The 24362-nt window shown below is 34.5% G+C and overlaps 1 long non-coding RNA gene across 1 annotated transcript; it reads right to left on the reverse strand.

The window, feature by feature from the left end:
* Window positions 1-325: 325 nt before the first annotated feature.
* LOC122792489 lies at window positions 326-21897 on the reverse strand. Its single transcript, XR_006363322.1, has 3 exons — window positions 21867-21897; window positions 2772-2776; window positions 326-406 (listed from the first exon to the last, which is right to left on the reverse strand). It is a non-coding gene; the product is annotated as an uncharacterized LOC122792489 (long non-coding RNA).
* Window positions 21898-24362: the final 2465 nt, after the last annotated feature.

Genomic DNA, 24362 nt, shown 5'->3' on the forward strand with positions numbered 1-24362 from the left:
TAAATGTCATCACAGCACAATTTTTCATTCATATCTGTTATTATATTGTTATAGAACATCATGTTACAGGTGGTAATAGATCTATTTTGGGTCTACTTCACACTGTCGAAGGCCAACAATATCGAAGCTGATATTGTCGGCACCAAAATGTCGAAAGCGAAAGTCATCGCATGTGTAAACGGAAATCTCCATAAGGGGAGATTTCCATTTACTGCAATGTAGTGCGATCTCGGAGTTGGTATATTTAAGTAGCGGAGTGTGGGGGTGGGTATAGAGCAATTTGTGTTGTGTCTGGGTGGGTTTTTTTTTTTTTGTGTGTGTGTGTTCGATGTTCGGGGGTTTTGACATTTTCGTGTTGATTATTACGCTGTGGACAGTTTGAGTTTTCGACAGCGTAATATAAACGCTCTATTTTCAACATATACATGGTGATAAATGACTTCAAGTCCCAACCTTACCAATTCTGAAAATAAGATATCCAGTATTATCTTCTCCATTATTTTTCCACAACATTAAATTAGACTTAGGGGTTGTATGACTCTGGGTTTGTCCTACTTCCCTTTCTCTTAAAAACAGGTTTAATAAATGCATGTCTCCAGTCTTGCGGAATCTCCTCATACTTATATGACTTAGTAAATAGTAAATAATAGATACAATGGTAATACAGGTTCTTGCTGAAGTTTTCTCAGATTATTATTAATAATTCCATCTCCTCCCTGTGCTTTGCTTGGATCCAGTTTGCATAGTTCTTTTTCAATATAATCTGATTCCAGTATCTGAGATTATCTGGATGTCACTAGAACAACTCACCCCCTTGGAGAAGCCAGACTTTTTTTGCATAAGATTTTGAAAATATATCTATAATCTGATGTATCTGAGAATAAATTTTAGAATCTACACACAGTTAATTTGTATGTCTTTATGGCTCCATATTTTATGTATCTATAAAGTGGTTTTCTCTTATGAACAATATCATTATATACATTTTCTTAAAATCTTTCTTGATCTTGTCTCACACTATGCTTAATTTGTTTGTCCAGCTTGTTTATTTCAGTTTTCAAAGTTGTAGTTCAACCTTAATCCATTTCTTGTATTTTTTGTCTCTCACCTTTATCAAGTGTGTTTTTCTTATGGAAATATATCCCGCTGACATTGTATGCCTTTTTTTGCACTCAAACAATTTCTCTTTTAAAAGCTTTCTACATTCCTTCTGCAGTTTTTTCACTGAATGTATCACTACAATTAGTTTTACATAGTGACTGTTTTGCTTCCATATAATCTGTAGTTAATCTTCTGTGTTAGTTTACATTTCAGTTTGGCAGAATTTTTTTTTTTTTTTAACATTTGTTGACTGGGAAAGGTCAACTAGCACAAAGCCTATTTTCAGCAGAGGCCCATGGAGAAATGCTTTACGTGCATGTCTTTGGAATGCGGGAGGAAACCAGACTACCCGGTGGAAAACCAAGAGAATGCAAGGGGGACATGCAGATTCTGCACAGAAGGCACCACAGCTGAGAATCAAATCAGAAAACCTCTTGCTGTGAGGTGACAGTGTTAACCGCTGCACCAATGCACTGCCAATTATTTAGAAACAATTAATTTGTTGCTAGATAATTCTGTAGATAATAACATTCTTCAAGAAGTTCTATTGCTGACTAACAAATGGTGCCAAAGCCATGGTTTTAAACTAATGGCAAGAAATGCTTAATTGTACCCTTTGGGAAATCAACCATCCTGGCTTATTACTCTGTTGGTAATACACCCCTAAGAGTCAACCCCATGGTCAGGGATCTGGGAATGCACATAGACAATAAACTTACCTTTGACTACCATGTGGCCACAGTGGTGAGGAAATCCTTTTATGTCATACAACTTATAAGTAAGGGCATGGCATCTAGGTCCCAAGAGGTCATTATCCCACTGTACTCTGCCCTTATCAGACCAGTCATAGAGTACAATGCTCCCTTTGGTATGTACCTGACCAGACATATGCAGCAACTAGAGTGACCTTAAATGTTCCTTACAAAAAGAATACAATGCATGACAAACCGGCCTTATGCAGAGTGCCTTAAAGCCCTTTTCCTCTACTCAGTCTCCTATAGATTGCTGAGGGGTGATCTATACCAGCCTTAAAAGGCATCCAAAAACCCCAGACTTATGAATCTCCTGCATATTTGTAAGTCAAACAGTACCAGGAATACAAGGTTTAAGGACCTGAATTTTATTTGTGACTTAAGCAAAACATGCTGGAGAGACATATATGTGTCCCAGAGATGGCTCCTCCTATAGAACAGGCTTCCCATCCATGTGAAGCTCAGCTTTTACTCAGTTTAAGCACAACCTAAATAAGTAGATGGGGAACAGGAAATTTAAACCTGATCTGCCACCCATGTCCCTTATGGACAGAGGGTGCTTATAAATGCCTGCCCCTCAATGTCCTCTTTGGATGCAGGACATTATTACTCTTTCCTGAAAACTTGTCTAGGCTTAGACACCCCCCCAAGTCATTAGCCTACCAACAGTCAATGAATCTATTACACTACGAATAACCCCATGACCACTGCACTTCTTAACATGAAGTAACACTAATTTATTTAAGAACACAAACAATGTCTACTGTTTCCATTTCCTGGTATTTTTTTTTTTTTTACAATCTGAAGAAATGTTTGTTCCTGAACATACATTGCAAATAATTTCCTTACTAATGATGAGTCAATATGAGTGTGCATTTTATTTGGTGAACATTTCCTTGCAGATATATTAAAATTTACCATATCTGCAATATATTCTCTGTGTTACTGCAATACCTTAAATGTATCATTTAATAAATTACTATATTCCCCTTGCTTAGTCTTTAGTATAGAAAACATGAGCAAATGCACAGCAAATGAAGAATTACCTTTGGAAATGAATACGCACAATGAGAGCTCATACTTTATGATGCTTTACCATATGAAAATTATTCTGAAACATTTGTCTCAAAATGTCTAGGTGTCTAACCTCCTAACTCCCAAATTCATGTTTAGTGCTTGTTGTCCATAGTCAGCCTTCCTCTTGTTTAATTCATGTTCAGTTTTTGTTGTCTAACATTATGTTTTCGTGCCATTTGAATTTATGTTCAGTTCATGTCATCCAAGTTTGTAGCCCTACCACCTCTGAAACTAAGGTGAACTACTTCCATTCTATCAACTACATGTTTTTACCTTGTTGTCTATAGTTATCCCACTCAACTCCTAATTTCAATTTCACTGCACGTTGTTCAGTGTAACCCTCTACCTCCTTAATGTAGTAATATCTCCCTCTTCCTAAATTCATTTTCATTGCACATTGTTCAGGGTCACCTGCTCTATCTGCAGAATCCACACTTAGTGCTCACTTTTCAAAATGGTGACTGTGACACATTGATTTGCACTTGTGCCTCAAAACTTCAGGGTCTAGCATCTGTTCATAATTTCTGGCTACCATCTAAATGTTTTTTTTTTCTCTGATTGTCCATTTGAGCTTCATCTGAATGCTCTCATATTCTTAAACTTCTCTAACAAAAAAAAAGCTGCTGACAGATTATATAGTCTGATTCACCATGCATATGGCCTTTGCCTTTCTACTTGCCTGTGTTGTTAGGGTTAGGGTAGATAGGTTTTGTGTGTCTGGTCCACTTACCCAGTTATATATATATTTTTTTTACATCACATAATCAGCATAATGGCTCCCCTTACTGTTCCTGCTCCCAATTATCCTAATTGTTCCTCCACTGAGGAGATAGACCAACAGAATATTCACTACCTGGTGGAGGCAATAGTCTGCTGTTGTGGAGTGAGACAGTCTGCAGATGCCATGGTTTATCCTGTCCCCACTCAATCTGTCGCTCACAAGTTCCACCACAGCTGCTTAATGCATGCATGCTTTTGAACAAGGACAACATGCCCACCAAGTGGTGCACTGTTTGCACTACAGATGAACCAGACTGTTGCTAGAAGTGTTGCTAGTGCAGAAAGCCAAGTTGCCTCCATCCTCCAACCTTCAAAATGTAGGAGCTGACATCAGCTGCTCACTCCTTTCTTAACCTACCTTGTTCTATTAGCGTTCATGCTTCTAGATGAACAAGAGTTGCCTGTGTTGCTGTTTGGGCTTTATGCCCCTGTATAATGAACTGGGCTAAAATTAGGAGGGTTAAAGCTGTAGTGTGCAGAGATTTGCCCTTATTATTCTTGTAGAGAACATTATTTTGTAGGCATTCACTGACAGTTTAATACAGAGAATTAAAGACAAGACTTGCTAATGTACTTCATGCTATAGTCCTGGGTTTAATTCCCTCATCCTCCATTTTTCTGCTGTTTGAACATAAGCAAGTTACTTACCTCAAGAGTACTCCTGAAAAAAGTACTTGTGTCTCATGGGTTTACTTGCTTAAAAAAATAAATAAACATAAAAAAGTTCAAAAGTTCTGCAAGACAAAAATAATGCTGTACAATGGCAATAAATATTTGTTATAATAACAGCTGAATTATTAAATGGTAGATATCTCTGAGATCCAACTTTATTTATTACTGATACAAAAAACAAGCATAAATCCATAGTGTTCTTCAGTTTGTGTAACTGCAAAATAAATTCATATATTCTAATACTGCATATAAATCCAAGGATTCATTAACAGTGGATACACTTCATGTTGAAGCTAATACAATCTGCCATCTTTAACTGATGAGCATCATTGCTCATTGAATATGCAATACTCTAGGCAGCCTATATGTCAAGCAGCTCCTGCTTAAGGCCAGAACACATGCTCATGCCCACTTTGAGGTGCAGCAGGGCTTGTGTAGACAATGTAAACACAGTAGGAAAACAACCCTAGAGCAACTTGGAATACATGAAAGTCAGGGGAGGCCTAACAAATTAGAGTCACTGCTCTGAAATGAATCAGGGACAAACCTAATCATAACGGGGAACAAATCCAGAAATAATTATGAAGAATCAGGGACACTTTTTAAAATATAAAACTTCCAAATACAGCATAGAAACAAGGGGGGAAAAACTAAAATACAATGTGATCGCACACAAAGGAATATCCAAGCAAACAATACATATACACTTACCTGTGGAAGGATGGAGGTGTTTAGGTGAAATGGCAGTGGAGTTTTTAACTAGATTGTTTAATGAAATCTTGGAAAGTGAGAGGATGCCTGAGGAATGGAGAAAAGGATTTTTAAGAATAAGGGTGATGTGCAGAGCTGTAGTAACTACAGAGGGATTAAATTGATCAGTCACAACATGAAGTTATGGGAAAGTAGTGGAAGCTAGGTTAAGAAGGGACGTGATGATTAGTGATCAGCGGTATGGTTTCATGCCAGGAAAGAGCACTACAGATGCGATGTTTGCTCTGAGAGTGTTGATGGAGAAGTACAGAGAAGGTCAGAAGGAGTTGCATTGTGTCTTTGTCGATTTAGAAAACGCATATGACAGGGTGCCTAGAAAGGAGTTGTGGTATTGTATGAGGAAGTCGGGAGTGTCAGAGAAGTAAGAGAAGTATGTAAGAGTGGTACAGGATATGTACAAGGGTTGTGTGACAGTAGTGAGGTCTGCAGTGGGAGTGATGGATGCATTTAAGGTGGAGGTGGGATTACATCAAGGATCAACTCTGAGCCCTTTCTTATTTGCAATGGTGATGGACAGGTTGACAGATGAGATCAGACAGGAGTCCACGTGGACTATGATGTTTGCAGATGACACTGTAGTGAGAGTAGGGAACAGGTGGAGGAGACCCTGGAGAGGTGGAGATATGCTCTAGAGAGAAGAGGAATGAAGGTCAGCAGGACTAAGACAGAATATATGTGTGTGAATGAAAGGATGGATAGAGGAATGGTGAGGTTGCAGGGAGTAGAGGTGGCGAAGGTGGATGAGTTTAAATACTTGGGATCAATAGTTCAGAGTAATGGTGAGTATGGAAGAGAGGTGAAGAAGAGAGTACAGGCAGGATGGAGTGGATGGAGAAGAGTGTCAGGACTGATTTGTGACAGACGAGTACCAGTAAGAGTGAAAGGGAAGGTCTATAAAAGGGTAGTGAGACCAGCTATGTTATATGAGTTTGAGACAGTGGCATTGACAAAAAGGCAGGAGTCAGAGCTTGACGTGGCAGAGATGAAGCTGCTAAGATTTGCACTGGATGTGATGAGGATGGACAGGATTAGGAATAAGTATATTAGAGGGTTAGCCTAGGTTGGAAGGTTTGGAGACAAAGCCAGAGAGGCAAGATTACGTTGATTTGGACATGTGCTGAGGAGGGATGCAGAGTATATTGGGAAAAAGATGCTAAGGATGAAGCTGCCAGGTAACAGGAAAAGAAGAATGCCTAAGATAAGGTTTATGGATATTGTGAGAGACGACATGCAGGTGACTGGTGTGACAGACCAAGATGCAGAGGACAGGAAGAAATGGAAACAGATGATCTGCTGTGGTGACCCCTAATGGGAGCAGCCGAAAGAAGAAGAAGAAGAAGAAGAAGAAGAAGAAGAAGATAAAAAGATTAGATTACGCACTTTCATTCACATAGTTATTGTTTGCTTGGATATTACATTTTTTTAAATGTTAGTACTATTAACTTGAGATGTTGACAGAATAAGGGGGCATTGCTTAAAATATATTTTCTAGAGTGAAAGAAGTGTGCACCTCTTAGCTGTGTCATGATTTACCTTTAAGTAAAATTCACCACCTTTTTTTCACAGGTCACGCATTTTTACAAGGAATGAAGAAGCTCAGAACTAAATTAGGAACCAGTCTCAGGAACAGAGAGGTGTGATTAATAGAGATTAAGGAAATATGACACACCAGGGCATTGCATATAATTTCAGGCAATGGACACATAGGAAATTCAGTAGCACTGTCAGGTATATTGTGGCATAACACACAGTCAGTAAATGTTTAAAATAAATCATGTGTGATGTGTTTGCAGACATGCAGGTAACACAAATGTAAAAACGTATGATGCCTTCTATCTATTGGAGCAACAATGTAGGGGAAAGGGGAAACTACCGTTAGACAACCTGTGGACAAATTAAGAGAAGTAATAAAGGCCAATGGGCATAATATCCAGACAAGTACAGACAGTTTTAACAATGACAGCTATGGCAGCAACATGCAAGTTGGGGAAGGTAGAAATTGAAATAGTTAATACATCCCAAATTAATATGTGGTGCAGTGCGAAAGGAACTGCCACAAAAACAGACCTGCAACTTTGAACAGTATATTAACTGAAGATTATGCTGCAATGCGTTGGTTCAGATGTATAACTGTAACAGATGAGATGTAATTACGTGGAACATTTGGGACATTTCATGAAAAATATACTTAGATGGAAATCCTGAAAGGTAGGAGTCATGTGGAGTCAGTCCATTGACATCAGGGTTGCTTGTCTATGAATATTAAGATATGCCTATGGACACGTTCAGTATGTGTGAAGGGAAGACTACCCATGATATATAGCCCCTGAGGAAGTAATCACAACCAAAATGGGCCTGATGACAGCAACTGTGTAATGTCAATTGCAGCAACCATGTTTCAAGGGTCAATATCACATAGTCTTAGTTTTATAACTTTGAACACGAAATGTACGAACCATTCCATTCGAAGTTACAAAACTTTGACTATGAATAAAAAATTAAATAGAAGGAAAAACAAAATAAACTGTTGTAAGCAGGGGGGCAAGCTGCACCCCCCACACCCCCGCTACTTAAATATACCAACTCTGAGATCGCACCTCATTCAACAGAACAGAAACCTCTCCTTACGGAGATTTCCATTGAAATACTCAAACTTGTACAAGTTCGAACTTATGGTCTCGACCATATAAGGTTCGAACTTGTACAAGTTTGACTATGTGATAGGAACACATGTTTCAATGTATTATATATGCCTGGAAGGTAAAGCATGTGTGGCTTATGAGTGTAGTTCCTGCTGATGCCACACATACACAAGATACTGCCATCTGTCAAAGTACACCTCTGAAAACAGAATACTATCAGGTCATAAAATTATATGTTATCCCCAGATGAGAAATGTGCAACTGACAGCGTACTTCACAGACTTGTGCAGCAGTACCATCAGGTAAGAAGTGAAGTGTAGAAGCTACTAGAGGTCACAGACAACAGATTTACACCAGCCTATAACAATGTTGGTGTCCTCTATGCATTGGTCACTACCTCCATTGTGAGGACAACAGCAGAATCATTCCACCAGAAGAAAATACTTAGAAGTTTTTGCCACAAAGCAACAAATGACAATAAGTATTCCACAACATTGATTATTTAATATGCGTTATGCTAAACATCATGCAACAAAATACATCATTATACTGAGCATGCTCATAAGGAAGTATAGAAATTACTGGATGCACCGCAGCTACCAATCCAAAACCATAACAAACTATGATGACATAGGTCCTATGATACTTTGTGACCACTACATAGCATGATATACATCAAGATCTGTTGAAAAAATTATTCTAACCTGCAACATCTGTAACCACTGTAATTAAAAAATAATAATAAAATGCATACACCACATGATTAGAACATATGCAGTGAAGATCAAGCTCCTCTTGAGCTGTGCACTAACTGAAGACTCCACCTAAGAGTTCATATCACACTTGTCAGACTACACACATACTTGAAGGGATAATTTGAGCACTGTGTTTGAATACATATGTCTTCCATTAAAGGAATTACACAATTTGGCCTGTCCTCCCCCATGTAAAAGTATATAGTAAGTGAAATTGTAATCATGCATTGCTTTTGGGAAACCAGTCCTGAGTGGTTCCACTCTGTTAAATACTCAGTATTTACACCTTGACAGCTTTGAACACATACCTCTCAACCTCTTAGCCCAAGAAAGCCTGACATAATAGGGGGACAAAGGCTCAGAAATAGGGGCATATTTTTAATATTAATCTTATAAAATTAGAAAGTAGCTAGAATAACATGGTTTGTGTTAAAATTAATTTTCTAAAGAATAAGAAGTGTGAAACTGAAATGTATCTCATTATTTAGTAATTTCATTCCTCAGTTCATCCCAGTGATTTGCCAGAAAACCACAAATTTTATGAGGAAGAGACTGAAAGTTTGAGGAAAAATCCGGACATTCTGTAAAAATATGGACAGTTGAGAGGTATGCCCTGCCTACCCATGTTCATAGTTCACAGAGCTGTAAATCAACCAGTGATGCCACAATCAGAACTGTATCTGAAGTATCATGATGCACACACTTGATGGGATTGCATCACCAGTCAGATGACATGGTTATGCCTCCACTAAAACATATGACATATTCACTATGTTTTACTTAGCTGAGTTGGCATTGTGTATTCATTATGTTTTACTTAGCTAGGTTGACATTGTGTAAGATAATAAGATTTTCGGTTTTTATGATGGCGTAGATGACAAAAAAATGTTTTTTTTTTTTTGCTTTTGTGTAATGACAATAAAATTATTTTCCTTATTGGTGTGTTGACAATTATATTGGTGTGTTTTTGCTGTTTTTTTTTTAATTTACAGAGTTTATATATGTGGCTTGCACCTTGCTGTTTATTAGCCCCATACTTTGTGGCATGACTGCATCATCATTTCTACTAAGATTCCTGTCTGGCAAATTCACTATTTTTATTATTGCAGCTTTGTGCCCCACTTTGACAAGAAATTCTTAAAATATATCTGCATCTATCCAAATTTCCTGAAATAAATGGCCTTTGCCTTTTTTAACTGCATTATGATACCACTATACTACACTAACCCATTTCATGCAACTGTCCCTGAATTTATACATATTTGCCAAGGTTTGCACCCTTTTTCTTTCTCATACAGGCAAGAAATAGGCTAACATGTCCACTCAGGCTAATAGAGTGTGCCATTAATGCCCACTACATAAAGGATGTTGTACTGAAGCAGAGAACTTGAGAATATTTATATATAGTTTATGTTGTCATTAAGTCTACATGATCAAGTGAGAGATGTGAATCATTTGGGCATTGATCCCTAAATGACCATTAAGTAACATTCCTGCTATTTTTATTTATTGCTCATCCATTCTCAGCATAAGAAGATGCCAGGAAGAAGAGATGAGAGCTGGGGACTGTGCCAGGCAACCTGTAGAAAGAATGAGGTTAGGGAATTTTATAGTGCTCCCATACCAACAATTTGTTGGCTGACAGTTGATTTGCAATATCTATTGCACTGAGCCTAAGATAGGGTGCATGCTATCAACACCTACGGTATTTATATCTGTTGCACTGAACCTATGATAGGGTGCATGCCATCATCACCCAGAGTATTTATATCTGTTGCACTGAGCATAAGATAGGGTGCATACTATCATCACCTACAGTATTTAGCTGGAGTGAAAATTATTTTATGATGAGCTTTTCTGCCTTAGGTCATGATGCATATGAAGAACACTTACTTCCATGCCTTTTCCCAGAGTGCTCCACTACTATGGGATGAACCAATTCTTTCCTGATGTGGAAGACAGAACTGTTTCTCACTCCCATTCTTATTGGATTATCACCTCTACCTCATGAACCATTAATAAAAGCCTGAATTTGCATAGCTTTTTAATGATGGTACTGTCCTAATTTGCAAGTGTTTCTGTAGAAATGTATTCATCTTTTTTTTTAACATGGAAAAATGCATCCACTATAAATGTATGAATGACAATTGTTGGTGTTTTTGCAGGCAGTGCAAGTCCACCTGCACCCCCATCCCATAATGGAATGCTGTGCTCCACCCCCACAACTAATATAATCAACTCCATGGTTGCAGCATAAGGAGGAAAGAGCTATACACCCAGAAACTGCAATTAGTGCCTGTATGATTGCCTGGCAATGTTTTTGAACAGAAATGTTGGCATTGTCAGGAATTGAATTTGTGGGACATGAGTCCCAGGCACTTTTCTTTTTAAATGTCAAAAAAAGAAGAAAACTCAAAAATTCACCGGGCTTCATAGAATGTATAAATCAATGTAGGCACTGAAAAAAAAATTCTTAGTGTTGAACAAACTGAATACTTTTAAAATTTGTTCAGCACTTTAAACCATCACAAGGTCTCTTCAGAATAAATATTCACAGTGACAAACTCATTTATTCCACATATTTATAACACATGACCTTAACTCACTGCCTACTCTTGCATTTTTTTTAAACACATTTGTAATTGACAACACCATTCAACCAGGTAGGACATAAACATTCAATATAATCTGCCTTTTCATTTCACAAAATTCAAGTTCATCTTCTTTGTTTCCATTGAAACGATTCACTACATGCTCAACAAGTGAGAAAATAAACTTCTTAAAATCCACACGTGATAGAATTTTTTGTCAAAGCATTATTAAAGCTTTCATTTTTGGCAGTATAGTGATGCTCATAAATATATTTTCTTAAAGTTCTGCTGGTTTTCCATAATATAATATAATATAATATAATATAATATAATATAATATAATATCATATAATATAATATAAAGCACATATAACACATACTCTGAGTACATTAAACAGCAAATGATGAATCATATGTAAAATTCCTGAGTTGCATTGGCCCTTTGGGTAGAAGCACAACAAAAATTAGGACCTTCTACTATATATCTGCAAGTGGAGCAATCAGTGCATTTGTAAGTCATCTTTTTACTACCTTCTGTGCCTTCTAAAATTTTACTTTCTAGTATGCTTTTCATCTTTCTTCCTTTTCTATTAATGGATTTGAGTTTCTCACCTACAACTTGAAACACTTTATCACTTCCAGGCAATATGCACCAATTATGTATATTTCTCTTGATCATAACACTATCAGTTGGAAAAAAAAAACAGTGATGTTGCTGCAGACCAATTTGTATCCTTTCTGCTTGAAGATTTTTTAATTTCACTGTTTCATTCTTTGTCAGTAGTATCAATTAAGTTACATATAACTCAGTCCGGAAAATCCCTAAAAAGAAACCTTTCATGTAATACCTGAAATACACTCTCTCTTTCTTCAACTTTATCAGTGAGTTCTTTGAGTCTGTAACTGTGTCCTTTAACTTAACTGTCTTTCACGTAAGTGGGGTACATAACACAATTTTTCTTTACTGTTCAACACCTAAAAAAACTAACCATATTTTTTCATTATTAAATGTGAATCTAAGAAAAGAACTACTATGCCTGATTTTCTTAATAAAAATCACTTAATTCTGCTTCGTTACCCTGCCAAATGAAATAAAAAATCATCAAAATGATGATATGCCCTAATCCAATTAAATCCCACTATATTACTGAGAATATTTAATTCCCAGTGTATCAAATTAACAACATTTGGTACAATCCAGGCACTCATAGTTACTCCTTTTATTTGATGATAAAATTCACATGAAAAAGAAGTTGTTGTTCAATACTTCTTTTATAATTTCAGTTAAAAAATTTGGCTTCCCCTGTTGTGTATACCTTGTCTTTATATAACATGTGTGGTACCCATTTCACCCCAAAGTTGTGTAGTAAGAATTTAAAAAAGATCGCACATCAGTTGTTACTAAAAATCTTCTGCTTCTATGTTCTCATTCTTAATTTTTTCTGAAAAATTAAACATATCTCTAATGAAATAAGGTGTGTGCTTAACTGGATTAAAAAAGCCACAAACTTTGACATAGGTTCCAATTTTGAAGCTGGAGATGATACTCTGAGTCTAACAAGGGACTGATCTATATTCTTGTGAATCTTGGGTATACCAAACAATTTGCCTATTCTATGTTTTTGGATATTAAAACAATTCATATGAAACATTGATAAAAACCCACTGGAAGATGGATAACTAAGAGCAGCAACTGGTAACAGCTCTGTGTATGAAAACTTTTCTCTGACAGAAAATATAATCAGAAAATTAAACTTTGGAGATACTTGTTAGCTAATTTCATTCACTGATAGTCTTATAACAAATGTATAGATTCAAAAGCTGTAATTTTCCTGTTAGAATTTCAGCTGCTTGATTGACAGAAAACAGACTTCAACATAATTCCCTCAACAAATGTGTGTTAAAAAAATACAGTCACTAATGTCTAGTATGCATGATGTATTACTTAAAATAGACATACTGGATATTGAATTAGAAACTTTCAAACAAGAGACCAGAAAGAAAATGCAACATTTATAAATTCTTATAAAACAACAAAGTAACAAATCAGCAGTATGGAAGAAGCTTTAAATAATCATGAATGGAGACTAATTGAAGGTGAGTCTCAGAATGAATTTCTTTGAAAACAAACTAAATGGCTCATAGAAAAAAGTTGAGGATTTAGAAAATAGACTAAGATGAAATAATATTAGAATTTATGGTATACCTGAAAAATAAGAGGTAGAAAATATAATAAAATTCTTAACAACCTGGCAACATAAAACATTAAATCTATATGAAACTTTATATTTTGAAATTGAAAAGGCACATAGATCCTTGGGAGCACCTTCAAAGATGGAAAACTCACCACCATGTTCAATTACAGTTAAGCTTATGTCTAGCTTAGGAAAAGATCAAATATAAAAAAACAGCTTATTAAAATAGATGAACACATAGTCAGATTTGAAAGTGATTATTCCAGTAAAGCAATTAATAAAAGAAAATCCTGTTATTCCTCTAATCAAGGAACTTAAAAAGAACAATATTAAAGACACTTTGATGTTTCCTGCAAATATAAATCATTTCTTTCTGAAGAAACCAAAATATTTCACACTGGAGGAGGCATCTACTTTTGTTAACAACAACAAAATCCCTAATAACACTGAAGAAATGGAATGGAACAATATATATCTCAAGAGATAGAATGAGCTAAATTCCTTAAAACTACTTCTAAAATTAAATAGCTTACATACAAGTGACTTTTATTCTCTGTATGACTTTTATTTTCTAAAAATAAATAGATTTGCCCTCTAAGTGAAATGTTTGCAGTGGACTTTAAGCTTCAACATATATGTAAGTATGTATTTATATTTTAAGCTAAAATATTTTTCATGATGAGAAATATAAATGGTTAGTTTTACTGTTTTACAATATTTACAGTGAAGCACTTATATAAAATTTAACTTAGCTTATAAGTGCATTTCTAAATGTTAAACAAATACTTCATGTGAGAGAATGTCAATAAATTATATGCAATAGTATTGGTAACTTTAAGACTATATATCCATCATAAAAATATGGAACCCTTCATCCTCCATTCATTCACTTCCTACTCAACAAAGCCTATATACTTATTACTTTCTTCAAATCTAACCACACTATACAACAATATAATCCTACCTCTTTAAAGTCCTAACACACCTCTCATTTATTGTACTTTATTTAATATATCGCATTTTTGAATGTACCTCAAATGCATATGCAATGCCTGTATTCTCTTTTACATTGTATAAGTAGCTTAGCTCTATTGTTTTCACCTTGTCTGTTAGTTTGCTTTAAGAGCTTTTTCAAGTGTATGTACATATTCTGTATGTCTGTTCTTTTTTTTTTTTTTTGGAGCTTTTCTCCCCAGGACTCCATTGAAAACGGGTTCTTTTAGGCCCAATGGACTATCCTGGTAAACCAACTGCAAATAAAATAAAATAAATAAATAAAATATTAAGAATTTTATTTTATTTGTTCAACTTTGCTTAGTATCTGCATTGCTGGGTTAACTGAATGTTGGATCTAAGTAATATAATAATTAGAAGTGTTAAAGTGCTGGTGATTTTGTTTTGTTTGTTCCTATATAACACATTCCTTTCACAGGCCATTTATGAAGTGAGTAATACTTAAGTGAAGCTTTAGAACAAAAGAATGCTGCAGTTGTGTCAGAATGCACACTTCTTGATTGCCTTGCTTTCCACCTTGAGCTGTTCTGAAGAGAATCTAGGTCAAAATTCATCACTGATGTCTATGAAAACAGCAATGAACTTTTGTTTTCTTTCTTTTTTGAAACATATATGGGAAAATCTACTCAAAATAACATCTCTTTTTTTAGAAGTGAAGAATTGGTAAATCAAAGGGTATAGTAATGCTTTATATTGAGATGTTGCTGAGATATAATTTGCTTATGTTTTGCTGAATGCTAATAGCTTGTTTTATTGTTATTAACCCTCACTGTACATATTAATGGAAAAAAATAAAGTTAGATATTTGTTACTGATTAGAATAGCTTTAAAAACTAAGAATGAGAAACTTATAGAAGAAATTGGAAGCTGCTTTGTTCTGTGAATTGTCATTTTCACATGTTGTAGTCACGTTCTGATATCAGGATGTGAAGCTTAGATCAGAACAACAGTTCACCAAAGGCCAAAAAACACATATTCAAATAAATAAGCAGGAATTTATTTATATATATATATATATATATATATATATATATATATATATATATATATAGTCAAGATTGCTTGTAATACCAGAATTAATAGACAGAAAATATATTTAAATGATAAACTGCTTATAAGGAAGATGTGTATTTCATATACCTGCATATGGTAGAAATGTGAATGTATAAGATCTCATATAATTTACACAGAACATCATATAAAATATTTTAATATAATCTGAAAGCTCAAATTTAAAGCTTGGTTATGTGAATGTTGAAACTATTTACATGTATGTTATTAGATTCACTAAGACTACCTGAAATAACTCATTTCATAAGTCAAAACTAAAATGTGTGTGTTATATTGCCAAATCAGTACATCCATTTTGATAAAAAGTAAAATCATTTTTTTAATATGTTTGAATCCAAAAAGGCAGAATGCAATTTGAGTGAAGCACATTGTAACATTTGAATACAATGTAGAGTGCAGATATGTTTTGACTTCAGAGAAATAGCAAGACATTCACTTGACCTCAGTAGTGTACATATTTTTATGAAGTAGTTTAATAAGTTAAATGATTTTTAGATATTTTAATAACCATAATGTTAACAGTGTTACAAATTTCTAAGATATAGACACTTGTACTTTAAAAATTAATTCTGAGCTTTTATTAGATATATAAAATATGTGCATATATTTTAGCATGATAAATATATATGTGCATTGACTTCCCTTTTGTCTTATAGTTTAGAATAATACAATTACCTGTCACCTGTAAGCTCACAGATCTCTTTATCTCTTCAGGTCTCCCTCTGTTCTAGATATTTATTTGAGATTTAATTATAATAATGTTGAATTAGTAAATAATTAAGAAATATTTAATGGATCATTTATACTACTATTACATAAATAGGTATATAGTAAACTGTTGGATTATTTAATATTTGTGATTAATAGAAGAGGTTTATTAAACTTTTATGTAATAATTGGGAAATAATTTTTAATGGCAAAATATATAACTAAATTAATAGTCTCTTATTATTTTTTACTTAAATTTAATATTATATTATTTGACTTATTTGTAAGTAGGGTTGCCACCTTTTCAAATGGTCAAAGTGGGACATTTTCGGGACAAACATCAGATTTTACAGGCCGACACATACCCACGGTCAGTACAAAGGATAGAACTTAACTTTTTTGCCTACATAATAGCTTATTTTGTAGCATTTTAATTGATTATTCTGTTTCTTATAACATTTAAGTATTTTAGATACAGAATAACTGTTATGCAACTATTACATACAATATAGGACATAATTATGTCCTACAATCTCAGGACGTTTGCTATTTTTAATATTTTTTGTCAGCACACAACTGCCCAAAGAGGGACTGTCCCTCGCAAAGTGGGACAGGTGGTAACCCTATTTGTAAGTCACAGTAGTTGTTGGCTATTTGTTGATGAATTTGTAGGTGTTGGTAAACAGATGGATAGTATAGTAGTTGGTCTATTCAATAGGCAAACTAGGGAGTTTGGTATTCATGGTAGTTTTTGTTTTATTGGCAATATATACACTTATAGTTGTAGACTTGCTGTTGTTTTGCTATTGATGAGTTTTAGTAGTTTAGTTTGTAGAATGGAAGGATTCAAAAAATGTGTAATGTTAAGATAGTGTTGGAAGAAGTACCTCACAAAGAGGATTACTGGCCTCAAACAGATGCCCTACACTGACCATCTAAAAAAAGTGATCTCTGCTTAACATATAAAGCTATGTCCAACCCAGAGCTGTTGGACATGCTACACCTAAAGCAATCCCAATCCCTCTGAGCTACATGCTCTACAGACCTAAACCTTGTCACCACAATAAACAGAACATGCTGGAGGGATAGATTCCCATCCCAGAGACTTCCCATACTCTGGAACAAGCTACCCATCTATGTCAAGTAAAGTTCCTCATTAGCACTCTTCAAGAAAAATCTTGATAAATGGATGGGAAATAGGAAATATACCCCAGGGATCACTTTGGTGGCTCTACTCGACAGGGGCACAGGAAAATAACTTTCTTGGGTGGCGTAAGCCAGGGAACCTTGCTGACTAGGCTTACTTAGGCCCTTGGGCCAATAGACTAGTACCTACCTATGAACCATTGAACCTATGGAGGAATGCATTAGAGTCTTATATATAATTAAATTAATATGGTGAATAAATATGTAATATTATCTTTTAAAAGAAATGTATATAAAGTATGAATATTTTTAATCTATTATCTGCTAATGTAAATGGATTAAATAATGGCAACAAAAGGGAATCAATAATGAGACAGCAAAATTCAACAGAAGAAACATTATATTCTTGCAAGAGACTCACTTGATATATAAAGATATACAGTATTTAAATAACATAGGTTATGAAATGTCATCATCTGCTTCTTTTAACAAAAAGAGGAGAGGGACTGCTAAACATTGTAGAAAATCCACTGCAATGCCTAAGGTAATGGATTCCATTAATGATCCCAAATTAATGTATACATTTGCAATAATTAAATATAATGGCAAACACTACACAATAGCTAATTTTTACTGGATCCTGGAATAGATGCAAGAGTGTATAAAGATCACTTGAACTTACTACAAAGTCATTGGAAGGGTACTTTAATTTTAACAGGGGATTTTAACTGCATATCTTGTAGAGAAGACAGAAGTGAACAGAAGAAAGCTAAAATGCTGGCACTAAGTAAATGGATTAGTAATAATAATTCAGCTGATTTACTAGTAAAGGCAGAAGATTCATCATTGTTCCTAACTCATTATTCTTGCTTTCATGGGATGCAAACTAGAATTGATAGGATCTCTGCCTCTATAGTTTTACTTAATAAAGTGAATTCATTTAAAATGTCCTTATTCTTTATAGCATAATGCACAAAGTATTAATATATTAATGGACATAAGGAAATGTCAGAATTTTATACAATTCTAGTATATATGATGACATTACAAGAATGTAAGAGTTACTTTAAGAAACAAATCAATATTTTTTTATCTTTGAATGATAATGGTCAGGTTAGTAAAGTCATACATTGGGACTTTCATTTCTTGGGGTTTCTGTTTGAAAATAATTTAGAATAGCTTGACCTTCTTTTAAAATGCTTTGGGGAGATATAAACATTTTTTGGAATGATTTCAGGGGATAATGACCAAACTCTAAATATGATGCATAAAGTAACACTTTTCAGTGGTAAGTAAAGTAACAGCCTAATTACATTAGTAAATATCTACTAGTGCAGATAATGGTTTAAACACTGAGAGTCTGGCTTCCAGCTTGATATTTTTCAATACTAGGCACATAATGGAAACAATGCATACTCCATTTCAGTATCAAAATGATTTTTAAAAACACACAGATTTTTCATTTTCTGTGTGATCAGGCCATCTTGTTTCTTCCTCATTGTAAGGTTGTGAACCTCCATTTGCGACAGGACTCAGAGTTTGAAAATTCTCATTTAGAATAGTCAGTGATTTCACCTTTCTGCTCCATTTTCTTCAGACTAGATGCACAGGACTATCACTTTCTGAGTCTTCACATACTTCCTGAAGTTATTGATTTTTGTGTTATTTGCCTTAGCCACCCAGTCAGAGAACTAGGGACATTTTTCCACTTTCTCTAGGTGATTATATTGCAAGAACATACCTAAGTGACTCTTGGTATAGCCCCCTGTCCTACCTTAGTATAACTTTACTACTCTTTCACTCTGTCCAGACAATACTTATTCATACACCTGCATTTCCTATAACTTGAACACTACTTATACAAAGTCACTGACTGATAACAAACATATAAACCCATACTCTTCCACATAATGTCTCTCCACAATATTCCCTTCCTAAGCACATACATTTAACTCATCTTCTTGATTTTTCTCTGTTTACTACCACTTCTTTTCCTCCAACTAATTTCTTTTTCCCATCTGTCACCTAACAAACTGTATATACACTTCCATAGAATGGTTTCATATAAACATGCTGTTTATTGTCTTTCTATAATTTGCAAAGATTGATTTATGTGTCTTTTGAAACTGTTCTATTTAATATTGTAGTTCTTGTCATCCTTACCTTTGCATTTGTACTGTTTAATGTACTTTAAAATTGTATATGTCCTCATTTTAGATTTTTTTTGTATTAATTTGCACTCATTTGTGTCTATCAGGGAAGGTCTTTTATTTGGGCCTCCACTGAAAATCGGATTTTGCTCAGTAGAACTTTTCTCTTAAACAAAAGATGAAATAAACAAAAATAAATAACATAGCATCTTAATTTATTCTTTGCTTTCTAACAAGTAACCCTTTATATGTATTTCTCAAGTCATGTGATATTTCTTTCAAGGCTGCTCTATAAATCTCCAAGTTAACCACCTTAATGTGTTTTACCATTTAGGCTAAGCCATGTGCTATACAACAGCTATTCTATGACTACTAACAGAATGAATGCGGTACCTGTGACATGTTGTCATCTCAAGCACTACATTAAGTAATGTCCTCCTGGTGGAATGTGTATTTCATGTCAGTATTTCATTACAAAAGATCTTATCTAATTCTTCTTCATTCCATAACTGGGTAAGCAAAACCATCAAGCTATCACTTTCAGCTATCAACCTGGCCAAAGGCACAGAAACAGCAACAAATTATACAATAAATGCAAATATTAAAATATGGCCAAAAGGTGGTGAACACATAACAGTCATGAGGAGTGTAGTATAATTAGTATAATGATTACAAAAGTTAGCACATGGGAACAGAGTACAACAAAATAGTCTGAGTAATAAAACATCTTCCAATTAAATTGCAGCAGAAGACTTAAGAATATTACTAAATAAGAAACTTAACAGTGTTTCAGACAACATTGTCAAATGAGGTAGTTTTACAGTCACCCTAAGAGCCCTTGACTGTAACACAATGAATTCAAAGGCAGACAAGGAGACCAGAAACATCTAAAATATTTAAAGCCGGTTGGGTAACTTAGCACTCCCTACAAAACATCTATATATGTAGGTTTCCAAGCAGCAGTTTTGATTTACTTTTAAATTTGGCTAGGCCCATCTTATTTCTGATGTACATATGGGGACTGTTCAATCATCTGGGCAAATAATATTAAAGATTTTTTTCCTCTAAGACAATGTCAAATGAGAGTCTTTTGAGGATTATGGCTTTTGCTCTGTCAAGCGTAACGGATAATGCTGGGAAGCGAAGACCAACTTACTGGCATTATCAATGTCAGGGGTGCAACAGGTGGCACACTCATCTTTGGTGCAGACAGCTGTGCATTCTATTCCTGCACCAGGTAGCTCAATTGACGACTCTGCAGTACAAAATGAGGGGGTGCTACATTCCTGAGTGTGTTTCCTTCAGATGAGATGTTAAACATAGGCCTCATCTGTGTGAGTTGGTGGATCATGGGAATGTAGAAAACCCCAGAGCACATACTGAAAAGAGTAGGGCACTTTTTTAACATTTGCATTCATTTTATTTCATAAAAAATTTAAATCAAGTATTTACTCATTCAACATTTTTTTACATTCATACTTAAAAATTATATACAAGTTATCAACACAAAATGACAAGTTATCAACACGAAAGAACTTAACAAAACAGCTCTATTTCTTTCATTCTTTTTCCTTTATAGTCAACTTTGATTCCTATCCTTTCTTTCAAAATGATCTTCTTATTGTAGGTAACACTGCATCCTCCTCCATTTCCTTGTTATAGCACATCCTCACATATGTGTTCCATAGCACACATATTGCCACAAACAGTACTTTATCCCATTTATCAGAATCACATGTCTTTACCTTATCATGCATCCCATATAATATTCTATCCATATTTATACATTTAAACACTTTCTATGTGTATTTATTTTTAAATGTCTTCAAAAAGTCTTTATTCTTTTTGCAATCCAAACAAAAAGAAATATTTTGCTGTTTCTTCTTCATGGCAGTCTACGCATTTTCTTTCCTCCATCACCACATATTTTGTATTCTCTTTCACTGGTAAGCTGTGCAATAAAATTTTCCACAAAAATCCTCTGCTTAGTAAAAAAAAAATCAAGCCTTTTTCCTTCTGTCTTTTATTGCTTTAAACAATTCTAAAAATCATATTATACCATTCTTTCCCCATCAACTTCATTTACTTTTAAATTTCATAATTTCATTTTTGTCATATTCTTTTCAGTGCTGACACTTTCCACTTTTTCCCATTTTTTTTCTTCCCATACATTTTTGTATTTTTATATAGCATCTTACCTATCATTTCTTTTTGTCATTCTTTTACCTTTCTTGTTATGCAAAATATAATGATAGATGCTAAATGTACCACTGTATTTTTTTTTATTTAAGCCACCTTCTTTTTTTATTATATATTATCCCTCATCTCACTGGGTTCAGCCTTGAGCCCCAAATGAAGATAAAAAATCTCCAATAAGTCTTTTTCCATTCAAGTCAGGAACACACACACACACACACACACACACACACACACACACACACACATATATATATATATATATATATATATATATATATATATATATATATATATATATATATATATATATATATACATATATACTCTCTAAACATGCTATTTTTTCCTAATATATATGTGTTCAGTATATACATCTTTTTCTAAAATAACTAAACATTTTCCACCAAACTAAGACTTTTTTATTTCTTCAAGTGTTGGTCTCCACTGACTTATTCCATTTTCATACTCACCAAATGTCACTCCCAAGATCTTTACTTCCTTTCTTGTGAAATATATTCAATTTATTTATTTTACCTCGCCAAATCCCTTACACTTCATTTTGTTTAAATGCAGGCCAACTTTTTAACACTTTTTTGATCCTTATTAAAACCTCACTTATCCATCCCTTATTTTTTGTTATTAGAACTACATCATCTGAATACACCACACATACATATTGGTTATGTAACATTTCTTTCCATCTCACATCTTGTCTCCCTCATTTCATTCATGCATGTCTACACCACTGCATTCATTACTGATGCAAATAAGCACACACTCATTTGGCATCCCTGTTTTACTCCTGTCATAATACTTATTTTCCCCATCCATCAATTTATCATAACCTGCTCCCATGAACTTTCATAACATTCCTTTATTACATTAATATTTTTATCCTATGCCATTTTCCTCTAAAATCTTCCACATTGCTTCATGGCTCACTTTATCAAATACATTAGTTACATAACATCTTATCAGTCTTACTTCTTTGTTTTCTTTCAGTATCTTCCCTAATACTTCTTGCACTATAATTAATGTTTCTTTATGCTCCTCTTCCTTTTATATCATAATCTCTTCTCCTACTACCTCATCTAAAATTTTCGCCATCCTTTTAGTAGTACTTCCTAAATATTTTATAGTCAGTATTCCTTAGTGTTATGGGACTTTAATTTTTTGTATATTTTTTCATCCTTTTCTATATAAATTGTATTACCATACCACACATCTTTTTCCATTATACCTTCCTTCCTTCATCCATTCATTTAATATTTATTTTTAAGTAATTATCTTCCATCTTTATTCATTTCCTTATCACTTATATTATCTAATCATGGCACTGACTCATTCTTACCTTCTTTTATCACCTTTTCTATTTCTTCCATCATTTTATCATTTTTAAATCCTTACTTTTTCAGATGTTTTTCACTTTGCATTCTTCTTGCAAGTCCATTTCCTCTTTTTCATCAATTTTCTTTACAAACCTGTCTACCACCTCCATAATATTTTCTTCTTTGTATTTGATATTTCTTTTGCCATCTAAGATGGCATCTAATCTTCCATTTCTTATTTTACTTCTTTTTCTTAAATAAGGGGAAACCTCACAGAAAGTGTGATAAGAGACTTAGGGACACAGGTGGACAGTGGTCTCACCTTCGATAACCACATCGCCACAACAGTCAGGAAATCCTTCTATGTGGCACACCTCATCACGAAGGGCTTTTCATCCAGAAAAAAGGAGGTCATTGTCCCACTGTACTCATCCCTCATTAGACCCATTATAGAATACAACGCCCCATTTGGTATGTACCTCTCAAGACATCTGCAACAACTGGAAAGGCCTCAGAAATACCTCACTAAAAGAATCACAGGCCTAAAGCAGATGCCTTATGCTGACCGCCTTAAAAAACTCCAGCTATACTCTGTCGCATATCGTCTACTCAGAGGCGATCTCTGCTTAACATACAAGGCCATGTCAAACCCAGAGCTGTTGGACATGCTACACTTAAAGAAATCCCAATCCCTCAGAGCTACACGCTCCAGGGATCTAAACCTTGTCATCACAATAAACAAAACATGCTGGAGGGATAGATTCCTGACCCAGAGACTCCCCAGACTCTGGAATAGATTGCCCATACATGTCAAGCAGAGTGCCTCTTTGGACCTCTTCAAGAGGAACCTTGACAATTGGATGGGAGAAAGGAAATTCACCCAAGGGATCACGTCAGTCGCCCTGCTAGACAGGGGTCCAGGAAAGTAAATAATGTGGGAAGAAATAGCCAGGGAATTGTTATGGCTAGGCTTGTATAGGCCCTAGGGCTGATAGCCTTGTACCAACCTATGAACCTATGAACCTATGAACCTTTCCTTTCAGAAAGAATCTTTGCCTGTATAACATCATTTTCATTTTCTCTGTTCTTTTCATACATCTGTTTTTCTATTTCCCTCATTTTGTAACTTCCTTTTTCTATTTCTTTCTCATAAGTCTATAAAATGTCTTTATTTTTCATGGTATTTTTATTTTTATTTTCCTTCCACTTCTAAATATATACGTTTATACTTCTGCTTATATACTACTCACCACTGTCTCCTTTTTTTTCCTTATGGTCTTTCCATAATATTTCATTCTGTCTTCCTCCTTTTTATACTCTCAGTTAATCCATTTATCCCATTTCTCGCCATTATTATTTTGCTGTCTTCCCAATTTTAGCCCATGTTGCTCTACTATTTGAAAACTCTGC

Source organism: Protopterus annectens, chromosome 1.part2 (assembly GCF_019279795.1).
Source record: "Protopterus annectens isolate FY-2018-M chromosome 1.part2, PAN1.0, whole genome shotgun sequence".
Taxonomy (NCBI): Eukaryota; Metazoa; Chordata; order Ceratodontiformes; family Protopteridae; genus Protopterus; species Protopterus annectens.